An 18,623-nucleotide genomic window follows, 5' to 3' on the forward strand; every position below is an offset into this window, starting at 1 on the left:
ATTGTTGGCATAGGCCTATGCGAGTGAAGTATGTTGCAACTTCACAAGTTTGACAAGCAGTTTCCGTAGTGTAGTGGTTATCACGTTCACCTCACACGCAAAAGGTCCCCGGTTTGAAACCAGGCGGAAACATTGTATCTAAAACCAAAACACTTTGTATTTTATTTAAAGTGGACGTAAAATATGCCTTCATGAACTTGATGATTTAATGATTTGACACTGGACGTTTCGACTTATTTCAGTGAAATATGTTGCTACGTTACATGTTCTTCAAGCAGTTTCCGTAGTGTAGTGGTTATCATGTTCGCCTAACACGCGAAAGGTCCCTGGTTTGAAGCCGGGTGGAAACATTGTAAGTATAACCAAAACAATTCGGATTTTAAATTTCGATTTAAAGCTTTCGTGACTGCAATGATTCATCTTCTTTGGTTCTTTCGGTAAAGTCACGTAGAATGAGAATAAAATAATAAATTGATAAAATAAAATAACACAATAATATTCTCACGACGTTTCGGCCACAACACAAGCGGCCTTCATCAGGTGAAGGGAGCGAGACTGTCTGGTAGGACAGCGCTGGAGTGAGAGAGCCACGTTCAGATCACGGCTTTTTAAGCTGTGTGAGAGGAACAAAGAGCCTTGGCGAAGGAATTAGCATAAAATTTAGCATTGAAATGGCTGAATGATTAGCTTGTGACTGGTCACAGAAATAGCTATGTTAAAAGTTAAAGCATACACATCCGCAGAGGCACCCATTGTTAAAAGGAATTAGCATAGAATTTAGCATTGAAATAGCTAAATTAAGGCATACACATCCGCAGAGGCACCCCTTGATAATGGGATTAGCATAGAATTTAGCATTGAAATGGCTGAGTGATTCGCCTGTAACTGCTACAGAAATAGTTACGTTGAAGTCAGAGCATACACATTCACCGAGGCACTTAGTACAAATCAAACAGGAGAATTTAGCATTGAAATAACTAGGCGAATTTAGCATTGAAATAACTGGGTGATTTGCTAGTGACTGGTCACAGAAATGACTACACATCTGAGCTATTCACAGTACTATATAGTGAACCAATAAAAACTAAAATATAAATTACCTTCATGTTATCAATAAACTCTATATTCTCCAATCAGCTAAGCTACCAACCATAAGTCGTTATATATCACAATGCTATATGGCGAAAAAATGGGTGGATTCTTACCCTCAAATTTCCGTACCACGGATAGCTACGGGCCCCGTTCAGACGGACGAGTTCGTCCATGGTCGGAACAGAGGAGGGGGAGAGAGACAGCTGCGAAGCCCTAGTATACTCCATGTTGTAAACCATACCATTAACCGTGGTGTGAGAGGTATTAAGAGGCAATGCTGGCGAAAGAGCTGCGGTCTGAAGGTCATCGTAAAATTACAATTAATTAAGAACAGAAATGATTTAACACATCTTTCCAGTGGTTACTAAGCCTGAATCCATCTTCTCGGTTGAAATTGTCTCTGTGCTTGTATATGTGAATGGCCTCATGAACGAATCTCTCATGGTAGCCAGTTGGTTTGCAAAGAACCTCCGTCTTGGAGAAGTCAATGTCATGTGAGCCCACTGAATTGTAACAGTGATCTGCCACGGCAGAGGAGTTCGTCTTACCGTGTTTCAAGTCTGCTTTATGTTCGCGGATGCGGTCCGAGATATGTCTTTTGGTTTCTCCAATGTAGCTACTACCACAGAGGCACTTTAGTTTGTAAACGCCCGGGTACTGTATGTCTGGAAGAGCATCTTTTACAGATGGAACTAAATCACGGATTTTGTGTACTGTGTTGAATCGGACCTGGATCTTGTGTTTATTCAGGATTTTGGAGATCTTTTTAGTGACCCCTGCAATGTAGGGTAAGGTGATGGTTTTGAGTGGCTCCACAAGAGGATCCTTCTTCATGACTGGAGTGATGGCTTTGCGGATTGTGTAGTCGGAGTAGCCATTAGCCCTGAGAGCCTGGTGTACGTGCTTGAGTTCACTGGTAATGTGTTCCTGGTCGGAAATACATTGGGCTCTATGGTATAGAGTCTTGATGAGGCAGTTCTTCTGCCTCATCAATTCCATACACCCAGCCATCAGATTTACCATGGAGGTCGAAAAAGATGGCAAACTACCCTTTCTGGATGTCTTAATTAAAAGGAGACATGATGGTTCAATGAGCCACTCTGTCTACAGGAAAGCTACCCATACAGATGCTTACTTGAAACCGGATTCCCACCACCATCCATCCCAGAAGAACTGCCTCATCAAGACTCTATACCATAGAGCCCAATGTATTTCCGACCAGGAACACATTACCAGTGAACTCAAGCACGTACACCAGGCTCTCAGGGCTAATGGCTACTCCGACTACACAATCCGCAAAGCCATCACTCCAGTCATGAAGAAGGATCCTCTTGTGGAGCCACTCAAAACCATCACCTTACCCTACATTGCAGGGGTCACTAAAAAGATCTCCAAAATCCTGAATAAACACAAGATCCAGGTCCGATTCAACACAGTACACAAAATCCGTGATTTAGTTCCATCTGTAAAAGATGCTCTTCCAGACATACAGTACCCGGGCGTTTACAAACTAAAGTGCCTCTGTGGTAGTAGCTACATTGGAGAAACCAAAAGACATATCTCGGACCGCATCCGCGAACATAAAGCAGACTTGAAACACGGTAAGACGAACTCCTCTGCCGTGGCAGATCACTGTTACAATTCAGTGGGCTCACATGACATTGACTTCTCCAAGACGGAGGTTCTTTGCAAACCAACTGGCTACCATGAGAGATTCGTTCATGAGGCCATTCACATATACAAGCACAGAGACAATTTCAACCGAGAAGATGGATTCAGGCTTAGTAACCACTGGAAAGATGTGTTAAATCATTTCTGTTCTTAATTAATTGTAATTTTACGATGACCTTCAGACCGCAGCTCTTTCGCCAGCATTGCCTCTTAATACCTCTCACACCACGGTTAATGGTATGGTTTACAACATGGAGTATACTAGGGCTTCGCAGCTGTCTCTCTCCCCCTCCTCTGTTCCGACCATGGACGAACTCGTCCGTCTGAACGGGGCCCGTAGCTATCCGTGGTACGGAAATTTGAGGGTAAGAATCCACCCATTTTTTCGCCATATAGCATTGTGATATATAACGACTTATGGTTGGTAGCTTAGCTGATTGGAGAATATAGAGTTTATTGATAACATGAAGGTAATTTATATTTTAGTTTTTATTGGTTCACTATATAGTACTGTGAATAGCTCAGATGTGTAGTCATTTCTGTGACCAGTCACTAGCAAATCACCCAGTTATTTCAATGCTAAATTCGCCTAGTTATTTCAATGCTAAATTCTCCTGTTTGATTTGTACTAAGTGCCTCGGTGAATGTGTATGCTCTGACTTCAACGTAACTATTTCTGTAGCAGTTACAGGCGAATCACTCAGCCATTTCAATGCTAAATTCTATGCTAATCCCATTATCAAGGGGTGCCTCTGCGGATGTGTATGCCTTAATTTAGCTATTTCAATGCTAAATTCTATGCTAATTCCTTTTAACAATGGGTGCCTCTGCGGATGTGTATGCTTTAACTTTTAACATAGCTATTTCTGTGACCAGTCACAAGCTAATCATTCAGCCATTTCAATGCTAAATTTTATGCTAATTCCTTCGCCAAGGCTCTTTGTTCCCCTCACACAGCTTAAAAAGCCGTGATCTGAACGTGGCTCTCTCACTCCAGCGCTGTCCTACCAGACAGTCTCGCTCCCTTCACCTGATGAAGGCCGCTTGTGTTGTGGCCGAAACGTCGTGAGAATATTATTGTGTTATTTTATTTTATCAATTTATTATTTTATTCTCATTCTACGTGACTTTACCGAAAGAACCAAAGAAGATGAATTCGGATTTTATTTAAAGAGGACGCAAAATGTGCCTTCATGAACGTGATGATTTCATGATTCTTCATTGTTGGCATAGGCCTATGCCAGTGAAGTATGTAGCAACTACCCATGTTCTTCAAGCAGTTTCCGTTTTGTCGTGGTTATCACGTTCGCCTCAAACGCGAAAGGTCCCTAGTTTGAAACCGGGTGGAAACATTTTATCTAAAACCAAAACAATTCGGATTTTATTTAAAGTGGACGCAAAATGTGCCTTCATGAACGTGATGATTTAATGATTTGACATTGTTCGTTTCGACTTATTTCAGTGAAATATGTTGCTACGTTACATGTTCTTCAAGCAGTTTCCGTAGTGTAGTGGTTATCACGTTCGCCTAACACGCGAAAGGTCCCCGGTTCGAAACCGGGCGGAAACATTTTACGTATAACCAAAAAAAATCGTATTTTATTTAAATTGGACCTAAAATGTGCTTTCATGAAGATAATGAATTCATGATTCTTCCTTGTTTGCATAGGCCTATACCAGTGAAGTGTGTTGCAACTTCACAAGTTTGACAAGCAGTTTCTGTAGTGTAGTGGTTATCACGTTAGCCTTACACGCGAAAAGTCCCTGGTTCGAAACCGGGCGGAAACATTTTATGTAAAACCAAAACAATTCGTATTTTTCTTCTTTGGTTCTTTCGGTAAAGTCACGTAGAATGAGAAAAAAGTAATAAATTGATAAAATAAAATAACACAATAATATTCTCACGACGTTTCGGCCACAACACAAGCGGCCTTCATCAGGTGAAGGGACGAGACTGTCTGGTAGGACAGCGCTGGAGTGAAAGAGCCACGTTCAGATCACGACCTTTAAGCTGTGTGAGAGGAAACAAAGCGCCTTGACAAAGGAATTAGCATATAATTTAGCATTGAAATGGCTGAGTGATTAGCTTGTGACTGGTCACAGAAATAGCTACGTTAAAAGTTAAAGCATACACATCCGCAGAGGCACCCCTTGATAAAGGAATTAGCATAGAATTTAGCATTGAAATAGCTAAGTTAAAGCATACACATCCGCAGAGGCACCCCTTGACAAAGGAATTAGCATAGAATTTAGCATTGAAATAGCTGCGTGATTAGCTTGTAACTGGTCACAAAAATAGCTACGTTAAAGTCAGAGCATACACATTCACCGAGGCACTTAGTACAAATCAAACAGTAGAATTTAGCATTGAAATAACTAGGCGAATTTAGCATTGAAATAACTGAGTGATTAGCTAGTGACTGGTCACAGAAATGACTATGTTGAAGTCAAGGCCTACACATCTAAGTTATTAAAGTGGACGTAAAATATGCCTTCATGAACTTGATGATTTAATGATTTGTAACTGGATGATTCGACTTATTTCAGTGAAATATGTTGCTACGTTACATGTTCTTCAAGCAGTTTCTGTAGTGTAGTGGTTATCACGTTAGCCTAACACGCGAAAGGTTCCTGGTTTGAAACCGGGTGGACACATTTTACGGTAAACCAAAACATTTCCTGTTTTATTTAAAGTACACGTAAAATGTGCCCTCATGAAAATGATGATTTCATGATTCTTCATTGTTGGCATAGGCCTATGCGAGTGAAGTATGTTGCAACTTCACAAGTTTGACAAGCAGTTTCCGTAGTGTAGTGGTTATCACGTTCACCTCACACGCGAAAGGTCCCCGGTTTGAAACCAGGCGGAAACATTGTATGTAAAACCAAAACACTTTGTATTTTATTTAAAGTGGAGGTAAAATATGCCTTCATGAACTTGATGATTTAACGATTTGACACTGGACGTTTCGACCTATTTCAGTGAAATATGTTGCTACGTTACATGTTCTTCAAGCAGTTTCCGTAGTGTAGTGGTTATCATGTTCGCCTAACACGCGAAAGGTCCCTGGTTTGAAGCCGGGTGGAAACATTGTAAGTATAACCAAAACAATTCGGATTTTATTTAAAGAGGACGCAAAATGTGCCTTCATGAACGTGATGATTTCATGATTCTTCATTGTTGGCATAGGCCTATGCCAGTGAAGTAAGTAGCAACTACCCATGTTCTTCAAGCAGTTTCCGTTTTGTCGTGGTTATCACGTTCGCCTCAAACGCGAAAGGTCCCTGGTTTGAAACCGGGTGGAAACATTTTATCTAAAACCAAAACAATTCGGATTTTATTTAAAGTGGACGCAAAATGTGCCTTCATGAACGTGATGATTTAATGATTTGACATTGTTCGTTTCGACTTATTTCAGTGAAATATGTTGCTACGTTACATGTTCTTCATGCAGTTTCCGTAGTGTAGTGGTTATCACGTTCGCCTAACACGCGAAAGGTCCCCGGTTCGAAACCGGGCGGAACCATTTTACGTATAACCAATAAAAATCGTATTTTATTTAAATTGGACCTAAAATGTGCTTTCATGAAGATAATGAATTCATGATTCTTCCTTGTTGGCATAGGCCTATACCAGTGAAGTGTGTTGCAACTTCACAAGTTTGACAAGCAGTTTCCGTAGTGTAGTGGTTATCACGTTAGCCTTACACGCGAAAAGTCCCCGGTTCGAAACCGGGCGGAAACATTTTATGTAAAACCAAAACAATTCGTATTTTTCTTCTTTGGTTCTTTCGGTAAAGTCACGTAGAATGAGAAAAAAGTAATAAATTGATAAAATAAAATAACACAATAATATTCTCACGACGTTTCGGCCACAACACAAGCGGCCTTCATCAGGTGAAGGGACGAGACTGTCTGGTAGGACAGCGCTGGAGTGAAAGAGCCACGTTCAGATCACGACCTTTAAGCTGTGTGAGAGGAAACAAAGCGCCTTGACAAAGGAATTAGCATATAATTTAGCATTGAAATGGCTGAGTGATTAGCTTGTGACTGGTCACAGAAATAGCTACGTTAAAAGTTAAAGCATACACATCCGCAGAGGCACCCCTTGATAAAGGAATTAGCATAGAATTTAGCATTGAAATAGCTAAGTTAAAGCATACACATCCGCAGAGGCACCCCTTGACAAAGGAATTAGCATAGAATTTAGCATTGAAATAGCTGCGTGATTAGCTTGTAACTGGTCACAAAAATAGCTACGTTAAAGTCAGAGCATACACATTCACCGAGGCACTTAGTACAAATCAAACAGTAGAATTTAGCATTGAAATAACTAGGCGAATTTAGCATTGAAATAACTGAGTGATTAGCTAGTGACTGGTCGCAGAAATGACTATGTTGAAGTCAAGGCCTACACATCTAAGCTATTAAAGTGGACGTAAAATATGCCTTCATGAACTTGATGATTTAGTGATTTGACACTGGATGTTTTGACTTATTTCAGTGAAATATGTTGCTACGTTACATGTTCTTCAAGCAGTTTCCGTAGTGTAGTGGTTATCACGTTAGCCTAACACGCGAAAGGTTCCTGTTTTGAAACCGGGTGGACACATTTTACGTAAAACCAAAACAATTCCTGTTTTATTTAAAGTACACGTAAAATGTGCCCTCATGAAAATGATGATTTCATGATTCTTCATTGTTGGCATAGGCCTATGCGAGTGAAGTATGTTGCAACTTCACAAGTTTGACAAGCAGTTTCCGTAGTGTAGTGGTTATCACGTTCGCCTCACACGCGAAAGGTCCCCGGTTTGAAACCAGGCGGAAACATTGTATGTAAAACCAAAACACTTTCAACTTTATTTAAAGTGGACGTAAAATATGCCTTCATGAACTTGATGATTTAACGATTTGACACTGGACGTTTCGACCTATTTCAGTGAAATATGTTGCTACGTTACATGTTCTTCAAGCAGTTTCCGTAGTGTAGTGGTTATCATGTTCGCCTAACACGCGAAAGGTCCCTGGTTTGAAGCCGGGTGGAAACATTGTAAGTATAACCAAAACAATTCGGATTTTATTTAAAGAGGACGCATAATGTGCCTTCATGAACGTGATGATTTCATGATTCTTCATTGTTGGCATAGGCCTATGCCAGTGAAGTATGTAGCAACTACCCATGTTCTTCAAGCAGTTTCCGTTTTGTCGTGGTTATCACGTTCGCCTCAAACGCGAAAGGTCCCTGGTTTGAAACCGGGTGGAAACATTTTATCTAAAACCAAAACAATTCGGATTTTATTTAAAGTGGACGCAAAATGTGCCTTCATGAACGTGATGATTTAATGATTTGACATTGTTCGTTTCGACTTATTTCAGTGAAATATGTTGCTACGTTACATGTTCTTCAAGCAGTTTCCGTAGTGTAGTGGTTATCACGTTCGCCTAACACGCGAAAGGTCCCCGGTTCGAAACCGGGCGGAAACATTTTACGTATAACCAATAAAAATCGTATTTTATTTAAATTGGACCTAAAATGTGCTTTCATGAAGATAATGAATTCATGATTCTTCCTTGTTGGCATAGGCCTATACCAGTGAAGTGTGTTGCAACTTCACAAGTTTGACAAGCAGTTTCCGTAGTGTAGTGGTTATCACGTTAGCCTTACACGCGAAAAGTCCCCGGTTCGAAACCGGGCGGAAACATTTTATGTAAAACCAAAACAATTCGTATTTTTCTTCTTTGGTTCTTTCGGTAAAGTCACGTAGAATGAGAAAAAAGTAATAAATTGATAAAATAAAATAACACAATAATATTCTCACGACGTTTCGGCCACAACACAAGCGGCCTTCATCAGGTGAAGGGACGAGACTGTCTGGTAGGACAGCGCTGGAGTGAAAGAGCCACGTTCAGATCACGACCTTTAAGCTGTGTGAGAGGAAACAAAGCGCCTTGACAAAGGAATTAGCATATAATTTAGCATTGAAATGGCTGAGTGATTAGCTTGTGACTGGTCACAGAAATAGCTACGTTAAAAGTTAAAGCATACACATCCGCAGAGGCACCCCTTGATAAAGGAATTAGCATAGAATTTAGCATTGAAATAGCTAAGTTAAAGCATACACATCCGCAGAGGCACCCCTTGACAAAGGAATTAGCATAGAATTTAGCATTGAAATAGCTGCGTGATTAGCTTGTAACTGGTCACAAAAATAGCTACGTTAAAGTCAGAGCATACACATTCACCGAGGCACTTAGTACAAATCAAACAGTAGAATTTAGCATTGAAATAACTAGGCGAATTTAGCATTGAAATAACTGAGTGATTAGCTAGTGACTGGTCGCAGAAATGACTATGTTGAAGTCAAGGCCTACACATCTAAGCTATTAAAGTGGACGTAAAATATGCCTTCATGAACTTGATGATTTAGTGATTTGACACTGGATGTTTTGACTTATTTCAGTGAAATATGTTGCTACGTTACATGTTCTTCAAGCAGTTTCCGTAGTGTAGTGGTTATCACGTTAGCCTAACACGCGAAAGGTTCCTGTTTTGAAACCGGGTGGACACATTTTACGTAAAACCAAAACAATTCCTGTTTTATTTAAAGTACACGTAAAATGTGCCCTCATGAAAATGATGATTTCATGATTCTTCATTGTTGGCATAGGCCTATGCGAGTGAAGTATGTTGCAACTTCACAAGTTTGACAAGCAGTTTCCGTAGTGTAGTGGTTATCACGTTCGCCTCACACGCGAAAGGTCCCCGGTTTGAAACCAGGCGGAAACATTGTATGTAAAACCAAAACACTTTCAACTTTATTTAAAGTGGACGTAAAATATGCCTTCATGAACTTGATGATTTAACGATTTGACACTGGACGTTTCGACCTATTTCAGTGAAATATGTTGCTACGTTACATGTTCTTCAAGCAGTTTCCGTAGTGTAGTGGTTATCATGTTCGCCTAACACGCGAAAGGTCCCTGGTTTGAAGCCGGGTGGAAACATTGTAAGTATAACCAAAACAATTCGGATTTTATTTAAAGAGGACGCATAATGTGCCTTCATGAACGTGATGATTTCATGATTCTTCATTGTTGGCATAGGCCTATGCCAGTGAAGTATGTAGCAACTACCCATGTTCTTCAAGCAGTTTCCGTTTTGTCGTGGTTATCACGTTCGCCTCAAACGCGAAAGGTCCCTGGTTTGAAACCGGGTGGAAACATTTTATCTAAAACCAAAACAATTCGGATTTTATTTAAAGTGGACGCAAAATGTGCCTTCATGAACGTGATGATTTAATGATTTGACATTGTTCGTTTCGACTTATTTCAGTGAAATATGTTGCTACGTTACATGTTCTTCAAGCAGTTTCCGTAGTGTAGTGGTTATCACGTTCGCCTAACACGCGAAAGGTCCCCGGTTCGAAACCGGGCGGAAACATTTTACGTATAACCAATAAAAATCGTATTTTATTTAAATTGGACCTAAAATGTGCTTTCATGAAGATAATGAATTCATGATTCTTCCTTGTTGGCATAGGCCTATACCAGTGAAGTGTGTTGCAACTTCACAAGTTTGACAAGCAGTTTCCGTAGTGTAGTGGTTATCACGTTCGCCTAACACGCGAAAGGTCCCTGGTTTGAAACCGGGTGGAAACATTTTATCTAAAACCAAAACAATTCGGATTTTATTTAAAGTGGACGCAAAATGTGCCTTCATGAACGTGATAATGTAATGATTTGACATTGTTCGTTTCGACTTATTTCAGTGAAATATGTTGCTACGTTACATGTTCTTCAAGCAGTTTCCGTAATGTAGTGGTTATCACGTTCGCCTAACACGCGAAAGGTCCCTGGTTTGAAACCGGGTGGAAATATTTTACGTATAACCAATAAAAATCGTATTTTATTTAAATTGGACCTAAAATGTGCTTTCATGAAGATTATGAATTCATGATTCTTCCTTGTTGGCATAGGCCTATACCAGTGAAGTGTGTTGCAACTTCACAAGTTTGACAAGCAGTTTCCGTAGTGTAGTGGTTATCACGGTAGCCTTACACGCGAAAAGTCCCCGGTTCAAAACCGGGCGGAAACATTTTATGTAAAACCAAAACAATTCGTATTTTTCTTCTTTGGTTCTTTCGGTAAAGTCACGTAGAATGAGAAAAAAGTAATAAATTGATAAAATAAAATAACACAATAATATTCTCACGACGTTTCGGCCACAACACAAGCGGCCTTCATCAGGTGAAGGGACGAGACTGTCTGGTAGGACAGCGCTGGAGTGAAAGAGCCACGTTCAGATCACGACCTTTAAGCTGTGTGAGAGGAAACAAAGCGCCTTGACAAAGGAATTAGCATATAATTTAGCATTGAAATGGCTGAGTGATTAGCTTGTGACTGGTCACAGAAATAGCTACGTTAAAAGTTAAAGCATACACATCCGCAGAGGCACCCCTTGATAAAGGAATTAGCATAGAATTTAGCATTGAAATAGCTAAGTTAAAGCATACACATCCGCAGAGGCACCCCTTGACAAAGGAATTAGCATAGAATTTAGCATTGAAATAGCTGCGTGATTAGCTTGTAACTGGTCACAAAAATAGCTACGTTAAAGTCAGAGCATACACATTCACCGAGGCACTTAGTACAAATCAAACAGTAGAATTTAGCATTGAAATAACTAGGCGAATTTAGCATTGAAATAACTGAGTGATTAGCTAGTGACTGGTCACAGAAATGACTATGTTGAAGTCAAGGCCTACACATCTAAGCTATTAAAGTGGACGTAAAATATGCCTTCATGAACTTGATGATTTAATGATTTGTAACTGGACGATTCGACTTATTTCAGTGAAATATGTTGCTACGTTACATGTTCTTCAAGCAGTTTCTGTAGTGTAGTGGTTATCACGTTAGCCTAACACGCAAAAGGTTCCTGGTTTGAAACCGGGTGGACACATTTTACGTAAAACCAAAACAATTCCTGTTTTATTTAAAGTACACGTAAAATGTGCCCTCATGAAAATGATAATTTCATGATTCTTCATTGTTGGCATAGGCCTATGCGAGTGAAGTATGTTGCAACTTCACAAGTTTGACAAGCAGTTTCCGTAGTGTTGTGGTTATCACGTTCACCTCACACGCGAAAGGTCCCCGGTTTGAAACCAGGCGGAAACATTGTATGTAAAACCAAAACACTTTGTATTTTATTTAAAGTGGACGTAAAATATGCCTTCATGAACTTGATGATTTAACGATTTGACACTGGACGTTTCGACCTATTTCAGTGAAATATGTTGCTACGTTACATGTTCTTCAAGCAGTTTCCGAAGTGTAGTCGTCATAATGTTCGCCTAACACGCGAAATGTCCCTGGTTTGAAACCGGGTGGAAACATTGTAAGTATAACCAAAAACAATTCCTGTTTTATTTAATGTGCACGTCAAATGTGCCCTCATGAAGATGATGATTTCATGATTCTTCATTGTTGGCAGAGGCCTATGCCAGTGAAATATGTTGCAACTTCACAAATTTGACAAGCAGTTTCCGTAGTGTAGTGGTTATCACGTTCGCCTAACCCGTGAAAGGTCCCTGGTTTGAAACCGGGTGGAAACATTTTACGTATAACCGAAAAAAAATCGGTTTTTATTTAAATTGGACGCAAAATGTGCTTTCATGAAGATGATGATTTCATGATTCTTCATTGTTGGCATAGGTCTATACTAGTGAAGTGTGTTGCAACTTAGCAGTTTGGACAAGCTGTTGACATAGTGTAGTGGTTGTCACGTTTGCCTCACACGCGAAAGGTCCCCGGTTTGAAACCGGGCAGAAACATTTTACGTTAAACCAAAACAATTCGGATTTTATTTAAAGAGGACGCAAAATGTGCCTTCATGAACGTGATGATTTCATGATTCTTCATTGTTGGCATAGGCCTATGCCAGTGAAGTATGTAGCAACTACCCATGTTCTTCAAGCAGTTTCCGTTTTGTAGTGGTTATCACGGTAGCCTAACACGCGAAAGGTCCCTGGTTTGAAACCGGGTGGAAACATTTTATCTAAAACCAAAACAATTCGGATTTTATTTAAAGTGGACGCAAAATGTGCCTTCATGAACGTGATAATGTAATGATTTGACATTGTTCGTTTCGACTTATTTCAGTGAAATATGTTGCTACGTTACATGTTCTTCAAGCAGTTTCCGTAGTGTAGTGGTTATCACGTTCGCCTAACACGCGAAAGGTCCCTGGTTTGAAACCGGGTGGAAATATTTTACGTGTAACCAATAAAAATCGTATTTGATTAAAATTGGAACTAAAATGTGCTTTCATGAAGATTATGAATTCATGATTCTTCCTTGTTGGCATAGGCCTATACCAGTGAAGTGTGTTGCAACTTCACGAGTTAGACAACCAGTTTCCGTAGTGTAGTGGTTATCACGTTAGCCTTACACGTGAAAGGTTTCTGGTTTGAAACCGGGCGGAAACATTCTATGTAAAACCAAAACAATTTGTATTTTATTTAAAGGGGACGTAAAATATGCCTTCATGAACTTGATGATTTAATGATTTGACACTGGACGTTTCGACTTATTTCAGTGAAATATGTTTCTACTTTACATGTTCTCCAACCAGTTTCCGTAGTGTAGTGGTTATCACGTTCGCTTTACACGCAAAAGGTCCCCGGTTCGAAACCGGGAGGAAACATTTTACGTGAAACCAAAACAATTCGTATTTTATTTAAAGCGGACGTAAAATATGCCTTCATGAACTTGATGATTTAATGATTTGCAACTGGACAATTCGACTTATTTCAGTGAAATATGTTGCTACGTTACATGTTCTCCAACCAGTTTCCGTAGTGTAGTGGTTATCACGTTCGCTTTACACGCGAAAGGTCCCCGGTTCGAAACCGGGCGGAAACATTTTACGTGAAACCAAAACAATTCGTATTTTATTTAAAGCGGACGTAAAATATGCCTTCATGAACTTGATGATTTAATGATTTGCAACTGGACGATTCGAATTATTTCAGTGAAATATGTTGCTACGTTACATGTTCTCCAACCAGTTTCCGTAGTGTAGTGGTTATCACGTTCGCCTCACACGCGAAAGGTCCCCGGTTCGAAACTGGGCGGAAACATTTTACGTAAAACCAAAACAATTCGTATTTTAATTAAAGTGTACGTAAAATTTGCCTTCATGAACTTGATGATGTAATGATTTGTAACTGGACGATTCGACCTATTTGAGTGAAATATGTTGCTACGTTACATGTTCTTCAAGCAGTTTCCGTAGTGTAGTGGTTATCATGTTTGCCTAACACGCGAAAGGTCCCTGGTTTGAAGCCGGGTGGAAACATTGTAAGTATAACCAAAACAATTCGGATTTTATTTAAAGAGGACGCAAAATGAGCCTTCATGAACGTGATGATTTAATGATTCTTCATTGTTGGCATAGGCCTATGCCAGTGAAGTATGTAGCAACTACCCATGTTCTTCATGCAGTTTCCGTTTTGTCGTGGTTATCACGTTCGCCTCAAACGCGAAAGGTCCCTAGTTTGAAACCGGGTGGAAACATTTTATCTAAAACCAAAACAATTCGGATTTTATTTAAAGTGGACGCAAAATGTGCCTTCATGAACGTGATGATTTAATGATTTGATATTGTTCGTTTCGACTTATTTCAGTGAAATATGTTGCTACGTTACATGTTCTTCAAGCAGTTTCCGTAGTGTAGTGGTTATCACGTTCGCCTAACACGCGAAAGGTCCCCGGTTCGAAACCGGGCGGAAACATTTTACGTATAACCAATAAAAATCGTATTTTATTTAAATTGGACCTAAAATGTGCTTTCATGAAGATAATGAATTCATGATTCTTCCTTGTTTGCATAGGCCTATACCAGGGAAGTGTGTTGCAACTTCACAAGTTTGACAAGCAGTTTCCGTAGTGTAGTGGTTATCACGTTAGCCTTACACGCGAAAAGTCCCCGGTTCGAAACCGGGCGGAAACATTTTATGTAAAACCAAAACAATTCGTATTTTTCTTCTTTGGTTCTTTCGGTAAAGTCACGTAGAATGAGAAAAAAGTAATAAATTGATAAAATAAAATAACACAATAATATTCTCACGACGTTTCGGCCACAACACAAGCGGCCTTCATCAGGTGAAGGGACGAGACTGTCTGGTAGGACAGCGCTGGAGTGAAAGAGCCACGTTCAGATCACGACCTTTAAGCTGTGTGAGAGGAAACAAAGCGCCTTGACAAAGGAATTAGCATATAATTTAGCATTGAAATGGCTGAGTGATTAGCTTGTGACTGGTCACAGAAATAGCTACGTTAAAAGTTAAAGCATACACATCCGCAGAGGCACCCCTTGATAAAAGAATTAGCATAGAATTTAGCATTGAAATAGCTAAGTTAAAGCATACACATCCGCAAAGGCACCCCTTGACAAAGGAATTAGCATAGAATTTAGCATTGAAATAGCTGAGTGATTAGCTTGTAACTGGTCACAAAAATAGCTACGTTAAAGTCAGAGCATACACATTCACCGAGGCACTTAGTACAAATCAAACAGTAGAATTTAGCATAGAAATAACTAGGCGAATTTAGCATTGAAATAACTGAGTGATTAGCTAGTGACTGGTCACAGAAATGACTATGTTGAAGTCAAGGCCTACACATCGAAGCTATTAAAGTGGACGTAAAATATGCCTTCATGAACTTGATGATTTAGTGATTTGACACTGGATGTTTCGACTTATTTCAGTGAAATATGTTGCTACGTTACATCTTCTTCAAGCAGTTTCCGTAGTGTAGTGGTTATCACGTTCGCCTCACACGCGAAAGGTCCCCGGTTTGAAACCAGGTGGAAACATTGTATGTAAAACCAAAACACTTTGTATTTTATTTAAAGTGGACGTAAAATATGCCTTCATGAACTTGATGATTTAACGATTTGACACTGGACGTTTCGACCTATTTCAGTGAAAAAAGTTGCTACGTTACATGTTCTTCAAGCAGTTTCCGAAGTGTAGTCGTCATAATGTTCGCCTAACACGCGAAATGTCCCTGGTTTGAAACCGGGTGGAAACATTGTAAGTATAACCAAAAACAATTCCTGTTTTATTTAATGTGCACGTCAAATGTGCCCTCATGAAGATGATGATTTCATGATTCTTAATTGTTGGCAGAGGCCTATGCCAGTGAAATATGTTGCAACTTCACAAATTTGACAAGCAGTTTCCGTAGTGTAGTGGTTATCACGTTCGCCTAACCCGTGAAAGGTCCCTGGTTTGAAACCGGGTGGAAACATTTTACGTATAACCGAAAAAAATCGTATTTTATTTAAATTGGACGCAAAATGTGCTTTCATGAAGATGATGATTTCATGATTCTTCATTGTTGGCATAGGTCTATACCAGTGAAGTGTGTTGCAACTTAGCAGTTTGGACAAGCTGTTGACATAGTGTAGTGGTTATCACGTTTGCCTCACACGCGAAAGGTCCCCGGTTTGAAACCGGGCGGAAACATTTTACGTAAAACCAAAACAATTCGTATTTTATTTAAAGTGGGCGTAAAATATGCCTTCATGAACGTGATGATTTCATGATTCTTCATTGTTGGCATAGTCCTATGCCAGTGAAGTATGTAGCAACTACCCATGTTCTTCAAGCAGTTTCCGTTTTGTAGTGTTTATCACGGTAGCCTAACACGCGAAAGGTCCCTGGTTTGAAACCGGGTGGAAACATTTTATCTAAAACCAAAACAATTCGGATTTTATTTAAAGTGGACGCAAAATGTGCCTTCATGAACGTGATGATTTGACATTGTTCGTTTCGACTTATTTCAGTGAAATATGTTGCTACGTTACATGTTCTTCAAGCAGTTTCCGTAGTGTAGTGGTTATCACGTTCGCCTAACACGCGAAAGGACCCCGGTTCGAAACCGGGCGGAAACATTTTACGTGAAACCAAAACAATTCGAATTTTATTTAAAGCGGACGTAAAATATGCCTTCATGAACTTGATGATTTAATGATTTGCAACTGGACGTTTCGACTTATTTCAGTGAAATATGTTGCTACGTTACATGTTCTTCAAGCAGTTTCCGTAGTGTAGTGGTTATCATGTTCGCCTAACACGCGAAAGGTCCCTGGTTTGAAGCCGGGAGGAAACATTGTAAGTATAACCAAAACAATTCGGATTTTATTTAAAGAGGACGCAAAATGTGCCTTCATGAACGTTATGATTTCATGATTCTTCATTGTTGGCATAGGCCTATGCCAGTGAAGTATGTAGCAACTACCCATGTTCTTCAAGCAGTTTCCGTTTTGTCGTGGTTATCACGTTCGCCTCAAACGCGAAAGGTCCCTAGTTTGAAACCGGGTGGAAACATTTTATCTAAAACCAAAACAATTCGGATTTTATTTAAAGTGGACGCAAAATGTGCCTTCATGAACGTGATGATTTAATGATTTGACATTGTTCGTTTCGACTTATTTCAGTGAAATATGTTGCTACGTTACATGTTCTTCAAGCAGTTTCCGTAGTGTAGTGGTTATCACGTTCGCCTAACACGCGAAAGGTCCCCGGTTCGAAACCGGGCGGAAACATTTTACGTATAACCAATAAAAATCGTATTTTATTTAAATTGGACCTAAAATGTGCTTTCATGAAGATAATGAATTCATGATTCTTCCTTGTTGGTATAGGCCTATACCAGTGAAGTGTGTTGCAACTTCACAAGTTTGACAAGCAGTTTCCGTAGTGTAGTGGTTATCACGTTAGCCTTACACGCGAAAAGTCCCCAGTTCGAAACCGGGCGGAAACGTTTTATGTAAAACCAAAACAATTCGTATTTTTCTTCTTTGGTTCTTTCGGTAAAGTCACGTAGAATGAGAAAAAAGTAATAAATTGATAAAATAAAATAACACAATAATATTCTCACGACGTTTCGGCCACAACACAAGCGGCCTTCATCAGGTGAAGGGACGAGACTGTCTGGTAGGACAGCGCTGGAGTGAAAGAGCCACGTTCAGATCACGACCTTTAAGCTGTGTGAGAGGAAACAAAGCGCCTTGACAAAGGAATTAGCATATAGTTTAGCATTGAAATGGCTGAGTGATTAGCTTGTGACTGGTCACAGAAATAGCTACGTTAAAAGTTAAAGCATACACATCCGCAGAGGCACCCCTTGATAAAGGAATTAGCATAGAATTTAGCATTGAAATAGCTAAGTTAAAGCATACACATCCGCAGAGGCACCCCTTGACAAAGGAATTAGCATAGAATTTAGCATTGAAATAGCTGAGTGATTAGCTTGTAACTGGTCACAAAAATAGCTACGTTAAAGTCAGAGCATACACATTCACCGAGGCACTTAGTACAAATCAAACAGTAGAATTTAGCATTGAAATAACTAGGCGAATTTAGCATTGAAATAACTGAGTGATTAGCTAGTGACTGGTCACAGAAATGACTATGTTGAAGTCAAGGCCTACACATCTAAGCTATTAAAGTGGACGTAAAATATGCCTTCATGAACTTGATGATTTAGTGATTTGACACTGGATGTTTCGACTTATTTCAGTGAAATATGTTGCTACGTTACATGTTCTTCAAGCAGTTTCCGTAGTGTAGTGGTTATCACGTTAGCCTAACACGCGAAAGGTTCCTGTTTTGAAACCGGGTGGACACATTTTACGTAAAACCAAAACAATTCCTGTTTTATTTAAAGTACACGTAAAATGTGCCCTCATTAAAATGATGATTTCATGATTCTTCATTGTTGGCATAGGCCTATGCGAGTGAAGTATGTTGCAACTTCACAAGTTTGACAAGCAGTTTCCGTAG

At 39.7% G+C, this 18,623-nt stretch overlaps 14 non-coding genes across 14 annotated transcripts; all 14 read left to right on the top strand.

The window, feature by feature from the left end:
* Positions 1–4,260: 4,260 nt before the first annotated feature.
* On the top strand, positions 4,261–4,333 carry TRNAV-AAC (transfer RNA valine (anticodon AAC)). Its single transcript has one exon. It is a non-coding gene; the product is annotated as a tRNA-Val (tRNA).
* A 145-nt stretch (positions 4,334–4,478) lies between these two features.
* TRNAV-UAC (transfer RNA valine (anticodon UAC)) lies at positions 4,479–4,551 on the top strand. The gene has a single exon. It is a non-coding gene; the product is annotated as a tRNA-Val (tRNA).
* A 1,666-nt stretch (positions 4,552–6,217) lies between these two features.
* TRNAV-AAC (transfer RNA valine (anticodon AAC)) lies at positions 6,218–6,290 on the top strand. Its single transcript has one exon. It is a non-coding gene; the product is annotated as a tRNA-Val (tRNA).
* Positions 6,291–6,435: 145 nt separating this feature from the next.
* On the top strand, positions 6,436–6,508 carry TRNAV-UAC (transfer RNA valine (anticodon UAC)). The gene has a single exon. It is a non-coding gene; the product is annotated as a tRNA-Val (tRNA).
* A 1,666-nt stretch (positions 6,509–8,174) lies between these two features.
* On the top strand, positions 8,175–8,247 carry TRNAV-AAC (transfer RNA valine (anticodon AAC)). The gene has a single exon. It is a non-coding gene; the product is annotated as a tRNA-Val (tRNA).
* Positions 8,248–8,392: 145 nt separating this feature from the next.
* On the top strand, positions 8,393–8,465 carry TRNAV-UAC (transfer RNA valine (anticodon UAC)). The gene has a single exon. It is a non-coding gene; the product is annotated as a tRNA-Val (tRNA).
* Positions 8,466–10,131: 1,666 nt separating this feature from the next.
* Positions 10,132–10,204, top strand: TRNAV-AAC (transfer RNA valine (anticodon AAC)). Its single transcript has one exon. It is a non-coding gene; the product is annotated as a tRNA-Val (tRNA).
* A 145-nt stretch (positions 10,205–10,349) lies between these two features.
* TRNAV-AAC (transfer RNA valine (anticodon AAC)) lies at positions 10,350–10,422 on the top strand. Its single transcript has one exon. It is a non-coding gene; the product is annotated as a tRNA-Val (tRNA).
* A 2,976-nt stretch (positions 10,423–13,398) lies between these two features.
* Positions 13,399–13,471, top strand: TRNAV-UAC (transfer RNA valine (anticodon UAC)). Its single transcript has one exon. It is a non-coding gene; the product is annotated as a tRNA-Val (tRNA).
* A 145-nt stretch (positions 13,472–13,616) lies between these two features.
* Positions 13,617–13,689, top strand: TRNAV-UAC (transfer RNA valine (anticodon UAC)). Its single transcript has one exon. It is a non-coding gene; the product is annotated as a tRNA-Val (tRNA).
* Positions 13,690–14,488: 799 nt separating this feature from the next.
* On the top strand, positions 14,489–14,561 carry TRNAV-AAC (transfer RNA valine (anticodon AAC)). Its single transcript has one exon. It is a non-coding gene; the product is annotated as a tRNA-Val (tRNA).
* Positions 14,562–14,706: 145 nt separating this feature from the next.
* On the top strand, positions 14,707–14,779 carry TRNAV-UAC (transfer RNA valine (anticodon UAC)). Its single transcript has one exon. It is a non-coding gene; the product is annotated as a tRNA-Val (tRNA).
* Positions 14,780–16,656: 1,877 nt separating this feature from the next.
* Positions 16,657–16,729, top strand: TRNAV-AAC (transfer RNA valine (anticodon AAC)). Its single transcript has one exon. It is a non-coding gene; the product is annotated as a tRNA-Val (tRNA).
* A 581-nt stretch (positions 16,730–17,310) lies between these two features.
* On the top strand, positions 17,311–17,383 carry TRNAV-AAC (transfer RNA valine (anticodon AAC)). Its single transcript has one exon. It is a non-coding gene; the product is annotated as a tRNA-Val (tRNA).
* Positions 17,384–18,623: the final 1,240 nt, after the last annotated feature.

This window comes from Petromyzon marinus, unplaced genomic scaffold (genome assembly GCF_048934315.1).
Source record: "Petromyzon marinus isolate PM22_M1 ecotype Great Lakes invasive population unplaced genomic scaffold, UKy_Petmar_22M1.pri1.0 PM_Scaffold_57, whole genome shotgun sequence".
Taxonomy (NCBI): Eukaryota; Metazoa; Chordata; class Hyperoartia; order Petromyzontiformes; family Petromyzontidae; genus Petromyzon; species Petromyzon marinus.